The following is a 13,303-nucleotide window of genomic DNA, read 5'->3' as shown; positions in this document are numbered from 1 at the left end:
TAAATAATGTTTTGAAGGTAAACTGGATATAAATTGGTTTATAGGAGGGAGAACACCATTTCTGTGAGGATACAGAAGAAATAAGGGGTGATTATGATGTGAACATTGTAAAATATAGATATCAGTCTGAATAAATGTTATATTAATATTTAAAAGTAACCAAAATTAGAGTTTGATGAGTAGGGAGAAATCAGATTATGGAAGATTATGAAATTAATTTAGAAGAGTCTTGATTGGTTTCAAAAGCACAAATATGGACAAGAAATCATACATAGTCCTTTTCCCATCTAATTGTACAGTGTATGATTTTACTCCTTCATCATTCGTTTGAAATCATGTATTGAACTTTTGAACTTCTTTGTTAAATGTCTAGCGTAGGTAAAGCATTACCCAATTTTGGAAAAATAAAATTCTTGGGTCATAAACACAAATGTCTTAAGGGAAAGAAGTATCAATTATTACTTCAACAAATATTTATTGAACAACTTGCATGTGTCGGGCACTGATCTCAGGAGCATCGGATATGAAACAATAAGGAGTCCAGAGGACTATGGCAATCTGGAGAATTCCTGCTCTCAATTTATTGATTTATTTTAATCAAGAGAGTCAAACAAGACAAATCTGGTAACTTTCCCCTTTGACCTATCCTGACTCCTACCTAAATACATGCCTAAACTGTGTCTCTGTAGCCCAGAGTGACCTAGTTTTCCAGAAATCCTGAGGAAATCTCAGGTCATATAGAAAAAATAATCATTATTTGGGTTGTTTCTTCCAGAGCACTCTCAGGATTAGAGGGCATCAATATTGGCTTCTGGAAAAACAGCTTGGAGAAAAGTTTAAGGTACAGTCAAACAGCTAATCCCTTTGCTATTTTATCTTCTCTGAAATATTGCTAGCTGTCAGTTGCCTAGTGAAAAGCAAAGCTAATTTACACCTCTCTGAAAGTTCTTTAATGTCAACAAGTCCTCTTTGCAAACAACTGCTGGGATGCTGCCTTAGTTATAGACACATTGAGTCTTTGGAAAGTGATCAGAAGAATTCAGTTACTTTTAATTTCTGTAGAAATTAGAGGCCAGTAGGATGAGAGGAATATGAAGGAAATAAAAATGTTATGATATATTTTTCCCTTTTGCGCATGTTTGTTTATAAAAGTAGTTTAAAATAATCAAATGTGTCACCAGTTAGGCATAATTCATTATAAGAAAATATCAATTGACAGTTATATTGGAAACCTACAGAAGCCATTCCATCCAAAATGAAGCAAAAAATACATGATTATATTTTGTCATTATGGAGAGATGATGCTAGCTCCGTGTGCAATATCTGTTGTAGATGAGTGCATTTTATCAAAAATAATGTCTAAAACTTCTAATCAAAATGTTACTGTTTAAGACGTCTTTGTTTAATAAGCTCATGTATGATTTTATATGTGGGAAATATACAGATATGGGGTCAATGTTTTACCTAAATAGATCATAGATTTGTTCCAAACATAGCTAAAGAACTAAGTTTCAATACCATCAAAATGAAAAAAATAAACAAATGCAAGTATATTATATTGGAATAGGCCAATATATAATTTGATGATAAATAAATATTATGAAAAATTTAGAAGACCAAAGAATTAAGAGTCAGAAAATATTTTAATAAATATCTTTCCTACTTTTGTTTCCTCTTTTAAAGAAATGGAATGACATGTTGCTAGTTAGTAGCAGATATGGAAGTAAAACATTTGTTCTTATATTTTACTACCCAAGAGCCCTCTCTATCCCACTTATAAAGCTTAGTATTTCTGAATTTGTTACACTACATAGGTTAAGTGACTTGCTTAAGGTCTGATGATTATTTTATAGTATTGGTACCAGTGGACTGAATCTCCCCCACCTGCTATGAACTTCAATCTAATGCTTTTCTGGTACATATGCTGAATAATGTCTATGCTTATGCTTTCTCCATGCGATAGGCATCGTTCCAACATAATTAACATATTTCTCTTCATACTGGTCATAAATTATTTCACCAGATCAGTGGAAAACTCAATAGAGGAGTTAGGAAATGAGTTAGTTGTAACTGCATATGTGAATTGCCATTCATGACTGTGCTGACTGATATTTAACTTACAGAAGGAAATTAGTTACTTTAAAAATACTTAATTTTGTGTAAACATCAAAATCACAGAATACCTTTTGCTAATGCTCAATGATCCACAGGTATGTATGGATCATTGCATGTATACATAAACTAATACATAAAATATGTATACATAAATTAAATTTAGACACAATATATGAGCCTGCATTTATAGGCAAAACTATATGGAATGTTAAAAACTATACAAATCTGGGAAGACTCATGACATCAATTATGTTTTTTTAATCTACCAGATGTGTGATAATATTATGTTGCTATTGAGCAGAAAAGAGTGAGACACAGATAAGGCCACAGAGTTTTAGAGTAACTTTTTCTGCATGATTTGTAGAGACCCGTGTTTACAAAATACTAGCAGAGAGATACAGTCAGCCCAAAGAAACCTGTACCTTGCTCCTTCTCAAATCTTAGGAGAGATGAAACCAAGCAGATCTGTAAAGATAAATCACAGCAACCAGAAGAATGATCCCCTTTCTTTTCCTGCTGGTTTAGCTTTACAAAAAAGTAGAAATGGCCAAGGGAAAGTTTCTCTTACAGTTGACCAAATCCATGACCTCTTTCCTTTTTGAAGGACGCCTTTCTCAGGAATTCTAAATCCACCCAGCATAAGGGATCAGAGACAAGAAGCAAAAATTCTTCAAATGAGTTATTAGGTGTAATAGTGAAAGGGGGAACCCCACTTCCTATCCTTGGTTCCCACATCTGTGAATTCAGGCTAGAGGGAGGACAACCCCACTTATTGGCTCTGATTTCAAGAATATGCTAAATCTTGTAGAAAAATGCCCCAGCCTTGTAGGTATGTCCTTTAAGCAGGTGCCATAACTCATTCTTTAGCTGGCTGTTCTGTCATTTAATCAAGCCAGCTGCTTCTGGATGATGGGACTCATGGCAAAAATAGTAAATTCTTTGTGTAGGAACCAATTGTCACAATTCCTTTGCTATAAATTAAGCCCTATTTGAGCGCCTAGAAGTGGAATCTGGGTTGAAGATTCTTGTAAAATTAATTTATGTAGTAAATTACTCAAGAAAGGGATAAAGGGCAGCAGGGTAAGGGGAAAGCAAGCTAGAAAGTTGTAAGCAAAGTCCTCTCAGCTGAAATATACCTTCAGTGCGATCACATGGGGAGGGTTTGAAGTCAAAACAGAACCACAGAGTTTGTTCCATCTTGAGGCAAAGGAGTGGCCCATTGTACTCCATGTTAATCTATTGCTGGATGCTGAGTTCAATTCTTCAGATAATGGGATAGCTGTAAGTTATTAGCATCCAATTGTAATAGCTGTTGGGGATGTAAAGCATATTGGTTGTGGAACCAGCAGCATACATCACAGAGTTGATGTTGTGTGGGATACTATGGTGCTGGATAAAGAATACTGAAGTCCAATCATGTCAACGCTGACTGACATTGAAAGCAACCTATACGCGAAATACTTTCTTTCCCTATGAGAACAATGTGCTTCTCTCCATGATGGGAGAGATCCAATATAATTAGCCAATCACCATGTTTCTGACTGGACATCCAGGAATTGCTACTATGTCAGAGGGTCAGCATTGTGTTCACAGTAATGGTCATGGCCAGACCATGGTGAAGGGAAGACCATATCTACCATGATCGAGACTTGATTCAGCAACCAGTCATTGAAAGTCTCCTCCAATGCAGAAACCTTCTGGTTGGCATTTTATGTGGTACACAAACATCTTCACAGTCTTCTAAGGGGACCATCCATATACTTTCTCTGTGGATTTCCTTGGACGAATTTTCCAATATTATTCAATGTAAATCTTTTCAAATCTTGCCCACCTGTTAGCCACTGTCTATGAGTCAATGTGGATGCATAATTTAGACCATCTCTCTTTTCATGAGAAATGGACAACAGGGGCCAGCCCAGAGGCCTAATGGTTAAATTTGATGTGCTTCGTTTCAGTTTCAGTTCCCAGGCATGGACCTACACCACTTGTTTTTGGCCATGCTGTGGTGGTGACCCACAAACAAAATAGAGGAAGATTGGCACAGACATTAGCTCAGGGAGAATCTTCCTCAAGCAAAAAGAGGAAGATTGGCAACAGATGTTAGCTCAGGGGGAATCTTTCTCAGGAAAAAAAAATAAAAATAAAAGGATGCCAAACTTACTGCCTCAAATTCTGGCCCTAGAAAATGAGTTTATAAAGTAGCAATTATCTATTTATGGCTCAGGACAGGATATTACTCAGGTCTATCCATGATCAGAACTGCAACTTTTACTCTTCAAGGAACTGGTCAGAGGGAGCTTACCATAAATTTTCTGTTTAGGAGGAGGTCCAATGAGAGCAGATGCCACGGGATTGTGAGTCATATGCTTGAGTAATTTACTGCCATCTTTTAGTAATGCTCAGGACTAGTCTGTATAAACTTCTTTTATTTCATAATACTACTAGACATCCCAATTTTATTGGAAATCAAAACTGTCATATTTATTGCTCTATCACCTAGTGCATGCCATATGATAGAGAATCAATGCATATATGCTCAATGAATTATTATAGGATTTTATCATGGAATACGTTCAAGTTTTATAAGAATTAACCAATAATAATATAAAATTATTTTCTTTTCTTCTCCAAGGTTGATTTTAAAAAGGCAAAATTACTTTTATGGTGAAAAAACACCAAAATATCGGCAGTTTAATAGATAGCTTACTTATTTATGTGAATTTTTAAAAACATGCCCAGATAGAGTGTACATCAATTTCTATCACCTTCCATTAGCTGGAAATTACTTCCATAGCCACTCTTAACTTCAAGTGATGCTTGACAGTGTAGTAAAATAACTGGCACTAGTAAATATCAAAGCACAGAGAAAATATCAAATCACAGAGAAAATCTAATATTTCCATTCTTTAAACTACATTTAGTATTAAAAATGATAAAGTTGTTAAAAAAGATAAAGAAATTAATGAAATGAAGAAAACAATAAGAAGTAATTAAACATTTGGAAATCTGGTCAAGATTGCTAAGTTTTCACCAAAGTTGCTTTTCTCTTATTACCAGATACATACTCCACTAGATTATCATTTTTATATAAATGGGCCAAAATTGTCACCTGTTTATTGGCCTAAAATGGCCCCTAGGCTATTTACTTCTACACAGCAGGCTAGGATCATTAGCCCAAAGCCTACCAGCACCTGGATTTTGTCTTAATCAAGGAAGAGACAGGATCATGAGAGGCAGTAGCACACCACAAGCTTTACTGGACAACAATTGGACAGGGTTGCATGAGAGGGGAAATTTCTCCCAGCGAGACATCTTCCAAAAAGCTGTGCAGGGCCACCACCAGAAGGGCAATAGGGACCTCCTGGGGGAGAAAGGAAATCAAAAAGGGGCTTACTTGCCTCAGTAGCAGGGTGGGAAGTCTCTGAGTAATAGAACTCAGAGGGTAGCAGAAGTTCGAAGTCTTTTATAGCTACAGGGCTTGTCTTATCTGTAATTCGCAAGTGTTGGGTGAAGTTGGAGGGTATGAAAATTAGTTCAGGTCTAAATGGCTAAAAATTTGTCTATTTAGAACATATTTAAATCAATTAGATGTGTAAGAATTTCAGTGTGGTGCTGATAGGCTTGGGGCTGACTTGACTAAATAACTGGGAGTGGGATTACTGGACCATAAGGGCATGTCTAACTTTTAAGAAATGGACAAAATGCTTTCCAAAAGGGTCTTATCATTTTACATTTCCACTAGCGGTGTATGAGAGTTCCACTTCCTCCATATCCTCACCAACACTGGGTATTATTGGAGGTTTTAATTTTAGCCAGTCTAAAAGGTTTGGTTTACAAATATTTGCTCTTAGATCGTGGCTTTTCTTTTCATTCCTTTAATAGTTTCTTTTGGAGAATAAGTGTTTTAAATTTTTCTTGTCTAATTTATCATTTTTTAAAATTTTATTGATTTTGCTTTTGCTGTCATATCTAAGAAATCTTTAACATCTGCTTTCTTTTAGACATTTAGAGTATTCAGCTTTACATTTAGGTCTATGAATCATTATAGTCACTTTTTATATATGTTGTGAGGTGCTACTATAAATATTTTAGAAGTACTAGTAGTGGTAAATAATGATACTTTTATGATTATAATAAAGAGTAAAATGATCTTTTGTTTTCAATTGTAAATTTTTGTTGTGCCTTAAATATTTCTCTACATCTATAATAAACACAAATATTCATTCAGCTAAATATCTTTCTCTGGGGGATACAAGGTTAAGCAGGTGGCAACATCAAATACTTAATTATAGATTATGATTAGAGCTGAAAAAGAAAAGTACATAGAATCATGAAAGGGAAAAACAGCAGGATCTGAACTGATTTGGAGAAGCAGTTGTTGGGAGTGTGAGTCAGGAAATCTTTATCTTTGAAAAGAGATCTGCAAGTTAAAGAGAACCTATCTCTGTGTGTGTGTGTGTGTGTGTGTGTGTGTGTGTGCGTGTGTGTGTGTGATGCAGCGCCTTGTGTATCAGAGAGGACAGCATTCATTCCACCATATTGAAAAACCCTAGGGTGGGAGAAAATAGGGAAAGTTCAATGTACTCAGAGAAAGAATTGCTTGAGAGCAGAAAGCTATGATAGATGAGCATTGCAACATGGGATTTTTATCCTTCAGAGTCTCTTGTGTGACACCGTCAAAGATTTTCAAGTAAAAGAGGGATATCATTACATCATTAAATTTTAATTTTAAAATGATTACTCTAGATGCAACATCGAACACTATAGAGGGAGCAGAAGAGCATGGCAGGGAATAGATTAGCATGCTTCTGAAAGCAGGAAATTAAAATTGCATGGGTATTTATGAGGGGGATTAGGCAGAGCTGGACAAAAGATTTGAAGAGTTAAGAAAAAAGGAAGTTCCAAAGATGATTTCTTGTATTTTAACTTACAAAATTGGCATTATTTAAATAGGTAATGGTGTAAGTGTTTTGGGAAAAGGTTGGTTTTTAAAATATTGATTTTGTAGTGTCTGTGTAATACTTTTAAGTTAAGGAAAGAAAGAAAAATTTTGATTACAACCATGATATAAAACTATGTAGTGGGGCTTTGGGGAGAAAAAAGAAAAAAAGAGGAAGATTGGCAACAGATGTTAGCGCAGGACCAATCCTCCTCCTCAAAAGAAAGAAAGAAAGCGTAAGTACCAACCACAAACTATGAATGTGAGCCCAGTTCTCTTACCTTTACTGCTTGACAAAGACCACCAGTTGATAGTAGCTATCTTGGTTCCTGTTTAGCAATGTGCACCTAAGCCCTCAGACTGTTTTAGTTTCCCTCCGACCTTCATAATGCTCTTAGTATAGTAGGTCACTCTGCCCTTGGAATGATGTAACTAGCATGATGCAAAAGCTCCCACATGTAACAAAGAGGAGACTAGAGAACCAGCACCGAATGTCTTACAGTTTGAAATAACTGCAAACTATCAGTCCTGTTTATGCAATGGAATTTTTATTTATATTTCTATATATTTTAATTTGATTAAAGTTTTTCTGCATCAGATGTATGTATGTTTCTTCTCCCATATGAAAGTATGTATTGTAAATTTTTCTGTCTTTATTATTTTTTGAATACTTTTCTTTCACTAGTGGCATAACAGAATACAAGGCCTGGGCCCTTCTTTTGTCTAACTAGCTCTGCCTCCCCATCAAGCCATAGACGCCATGTTGTACTGGAGGAAAAAAAAGCTGTTCTGGCCTAAAACTATCTTATTTCTGTTTAATCTCCAATTGTTATTTCCATTTAACTTGTTTCCAATTTTCTCACTATTATAAATTAGGATGTAATAAACATACTTTACTTTCATCTTCATACAAATATCTCATTATCTGGGGGGGATACATTTACAGATATGAATTTATTAGGTCAAAAAACATAAATATTTTAATATTATTAATAAATATTCTTAAAATTATAAAAATGATTTTTCTCCTAGTCATGTTTTCACAACATATACAATTATGATGCCTATTATTTCTCCCTTTTTCTATATTAACCTATTTTTTAGTTAAAAACTGTTATGCATTATGGTTATAGTTTTGCTTGTTTAGTGAGATTTAACATATACACATAAACTTATTTCACATTGTCTTTTGTAGACATTTTCCTTTTTCACAAGTGTTGCATATTTATGATATGGCTTTCTAAGAGCACTTTGTGAATTTAGAATATTAAATGTTTCTATGTAATGCATTTAAAGATTCTGCTTCAGTTTGCTATTTACTGTTAAATTTTATGTGCATCATTTTAAAATATTTGTGCAATCCAATTTCTGACTCCTTTTAGAAGTTATAGAGTCCTTTCTCATGTCTACATAAACAACATGTCTGTCTTGATTTTCAAGCTTAAATTTCATTTTTCTCTCAAACTCTTCAGTTCTTCTGGAACTGACTGCTTTCTTACTGGTGCTTCGTAAGTATTCCCAGTATTATTTATTTAATAAGCTGTCCAATCCTCAGTAATTCAAATTGTCAATTAATTTTGCCATATAATAAATTTCTACATATATATTTGGATCTCTTGTCATACTTTTTATTCCATATTATCTCTTGTTTTGCCTATGTCACTAATATAAGCTCAACGCTAATTTCAAGTAGTGCAATCACCCTTAATTACTTAAATAATTCACGTTTATATTACCCTGTTCTTAATTTTAAGATGCATGTGTGTATATGTGTGTATAAGTATATATTTATTTTTATATATTTTATACATACATAAATTTATATATGTGTATAATTTAGAACTGCTACATCAAGATCTTTTCCAAAAGCATAGATTGTAATTAAAACTATATTAAAACTTCAAAATAATTTGGAAGTATGGGTGTTTGTGTCAAATTAAGTCTTATCTATAAGGAATTACTGATGTTTTTTCATGTAGAGATATCTTTACTCTCATTTCTCAGTAAAACTTTGACTCCCACCCCCACCTCCAAATATAGTTGTGTATATTTCCTGTTTTTCACCTTATTTTCTTTACGGTGTATGCACACCAACTGGGGTGATTCAGAGAGGAATACTCCTTGAGGAAAATATGTACTAAGCCCTAAATTCTTGCAAGTATAAACAAGAAATTAACAACAACAACAAAAGACAAAATCATGGACTTGGCTTCTCTCATTATAGGATCTTCTGAGATTAAAGTGCTGTGGGTTAGTAGTCTTTTTCTTATCAGATAGACTCTAACAAATAAGGAAGTTAAAACCATATAGAACTTAAGGATCAACTAACGTCACAACATAATAGCTAGAAAATAAGTCTACAGAATCTGAGACTAGGCTTATATTTTTTAATCATCTTTGATATCACTTAGGTGTTCAAATACTTTTTGTGTCTGCCTCTGTTTCTTATTTGAATAAACTTTTTGAGCCAATTTATACATATAAAATCAAAGTGAATAATATGAGTTAATTTAATTAAAAGTATCTAAATAAACCAAAAGAATTAAAAAAGTCAAATAAACGAAGTGATTATTGAACAAGTATGTACTGTGATTTCATGATATGTATTATGTAAATGGTTTTTCAAAATTTTGAATGTGAGATGATAGTTTATATTTTAATTTTGATCAAATTAAATTGCTTTACATTTAGGATCTTGATATGCACCATTAAAAGATACAGTACTTTTAGGAAATCTAAATCAAGTTCAAATGCTTAGCACATCAGGAGGATGACTCTGCTATATCTCATTTCAGGAATTGCTTATATAAACATAACATCTAAAAACTAGAATAGCTCATATAGTAACTCAACATATATTATTTTAATAAGTGGCTTTGTTATTAAATATGACATTTTGAAAAATATGTTTTATTTTTAGTATTGAATATCTATACCTCCTTTTTACAATTGCACATTACTTTTGAGAATTGTGCCCACTAACCTTCACAAAAGCCAATGAATTAGACTTGCATTTAGAATTCAGGTTTTTAGAGAAGGAAAATAACATGAAAAAGTTTAGTTATGTGAAAATGCTGCTTTAACAATGAAAGAATTTTTTTTGTAGTTCTATTTACCCCTCTTTTCTCATCTCACTTCTTTCTTTAGATTTTTGAATCTCTATGTTTGCTCGCATTAAATTACACTTAATCTGCTTAGAGATGGGCAGTCATAAATCTTGATACACTTTTTTTCTTCCCCAAATTACACTCTTTATCCCACAAATCACTTAACATTAAGTTTAATTGTTATATATCCTGGTAAATGGAGAAAGATACTGTGAAGCAATTGTCATTGAAAATATGTTTCTGAGAAAAGACAGATATAGCACATATTTCATTTTTTCCTCAGACATTTCTTACACTCTTGTGTATTTTTTATTTTTGATTAATTGATAACATTGTCGTCTTCCAATTTGGTCATTTGTAAAATTAATTTATAACACCAGCTTTGTGGGCATGCATGTGTGCCTGAGTGTGTGTATAATTCTACTTTTGAGTGAAATAAGAAGCCATGGTACCAAAACAGAAATCTGAAGACTTCCTCACTTAACAAATGATATAAAAGCATTTTTCTTCAGTTTAGCTCCACAACCGATGTGACCATCTCCATCAGAGTCAGCCAGAGGGTTAAAAGAATCATGGTGTACCACATAAATCTCATATATAATTCCAAAGCCCCCAAAAATAATTTAGCCAAAAATTAGTGCAAGGATGACTAATGAATACCTGATTCTTCCTTTGATGTTTCAATTTCTATAAAATTATCAAGTACCAAATTCATTACATTGTTTACTCTCCCTGTGCTTGGCTCACCATTGAATGTTAGCCCTATTCAAACTTCTGAAAACCTTCTAATTACATATCAAGGATGTGATTGATCATGGAGATTCTTAAAAGCATTTGACACTTGTGGTATTTTGGTTTCATCAATTAATATATAATATTGCTCTTGCAAATAACTTTTACACTCCAGAGCCATAGAGCACTCATCAGTTTTTATTATGATACGTTTATCCAATCTGGTCCTTCACCGGAGTGGAGTGTAATTAACACACTTGTAATTTAAAAATAAGTTTTACTGAATAATCAAGTAAATGGTGTTCTGTTATTTTCATAAAATTTGTGGGCATCTATGCTAGTAGGTTTTCTAAGGGTCTGCATTAGACTACAAGGTACAAAAAAAATAAAAACAGGGAAATTTTGTAAAGTTGAGTAAGAAAAAAATCACAGAATGACATAAAAAATAAACTGGTAGGGATAACTCTGTTAACTCTTAACAGTGCTTTAGAGAAAGTAGATATGAGTGACTTCCTACATGATTTTGAGCAAATTTTCACAATAGATACCTTTTTTCTTACATTTTCTTCATAAACTATTCAGATTATTTTATACAAGATGAAAAGAAATTTCTATGAAAATTTTTTTGTTTCTTTTTTTTCATTTCGTTTTCTCATTGCTGTTCAGTTTTTCCAATTTGTTAAGAATAAGAATATTGAAATCACTAGGAAGATGTGTACTGAGAGAGACTTTGTTTCTGGATAAAATTAAATCCGCTACCCTAACTTCTGATAAACTACAGAACTAAATGAAGAAGAATATAATAAGATTAAAAAGAACAAGAACAAAAAGAAAAGCATGTTGCCAAAACAGGGTAAGATCTGTTTTCCTTCTTAAATCTATATACTTGAGCAGTCATCATATTTATTTTACTATTTGTGAAATCCATTTTTAATGATGTCTAAGCAAAGAACATACCAATAAACAAAATAAAGAAAAAACGGTCCATTTCCACTGTGTTCCACATTCTCTAGATAATTACCCAGATATTCTGCCAACTTTGTTGTAAAATGGAGAAGCTGTTTCTTCTTGGCTCTGTCTCTCCTGAGCGGCTCTGTCCTATATAGCTGTACCCATCTGTGCAAACAACCAAGTCTTTCTTTCTGATTAATAGACTGCTACATTTTTAAGATTGGGCAATGCATATTCAGTTTTTGCCTTGAAAGTTGCTGGAAAGTGTCACATTTATAGAAGAAAATAATAGTTTACTTTCTCAGAACTTCCTTTCTCCCCAAAGCTCTTACCTTTCTTCAGAGAGAAGAATTTTATCTAGTTATTATGTGAAGGATAACCGTGATTGTTGATGGGATCATGTGTGTGTTGACTATAATTTTTCAATGAATATTCATTATAGACATATACATTTAAAACATACAAGTGATTTCTTCCATCAGACACGTTATGTAAGATAGATTGTGTTTAAACTTTGGAGGAGTAGAGATTCCATATATCTCCCATAGTCTTTTCTGGTCTCAATTATATCCTGTATTAAAAATTTTTTCCTAAATAATTTATTGACCCAATTGTTCCTAAAATCCACTTTTACTATTTGTTTTACTTTAAGTCTTGGGCTAGGTGTTGCAGAATACACAACAAATGTGCCATTTTCTAGCTTCAAGGAATTCATTTCACTAGAGGAGTCAACATAATTATTCATTTGAATCGATTAAGCATTTTCCTTGCTTTTTTTTTTCCTTTGAGTGAATTATGAATCAACAAAAATTTATTAAGCCCTACGGAATACCAGAAACTCTGCTAGTTGCCAAGAATTAAAGACGTAAGTTATTTTGCTCCCTGAAAGCAAAAATTCTTTGCTAAGTTTTAAAACCATAATTTTCATTATCTACTAGAAAGGTAGAAAATAACTAATTTGAAGAATTTATATATACTTAAAAAACAGTTTTATACATTAGTATTCTCTTCTTCAGTGATAAAAATGAGTATACATAAAATAAAATTTATCAGCACATTTCTGTTCCCTTTACTATTTTGTTAACGTTTGCTGTATCCTTATGAGTCCCATACTTTCCTTCTCTGAATGTGAAGGTGAAATCTGGTTGTAAAATAGTCCCATTTACATTATGCACATACACATACGTATTTTTATTAGCATCTAAGATGCTAATTTGTCTCAGGTAAATGCTTTAGAGGAAAAATAAACATGAAAATAATTACCAAGAAGGCAGGGCTGTTTATGGGTTAAAATAAATAATTCTGCCTATCAAATGCTTTCTGTGCAGTTTTGCTGCTCACTACAATCTCTAATTGGAATAACAAATTGATATTATTCACATGTGTTTTGGGAGAAGTAACAAATTATTTAATTCATTACTTCTTAGTATGCAAGTTCCCTTCAATATGTTCCCACTCT

Source organism: Diceros bicornis, chromosome 11 (genome assembly GCF_020826845.1).
Source record: "Diceros bicornis minor isolate mBicDic1 chromosome 11, mDicBic1.mat.cur, whole genome shotgun sequence".
NCBI lineage: Eukaryota > Metazoa > Chordata > Mammalia > Perissodactyla > Rhinocerotidae > Diceros > Diceros bicornis.
The sequence above is the reverse complement of the archived record's forward strand: the minus strand, read 5'-3'. Positions refer to the sequence as shown.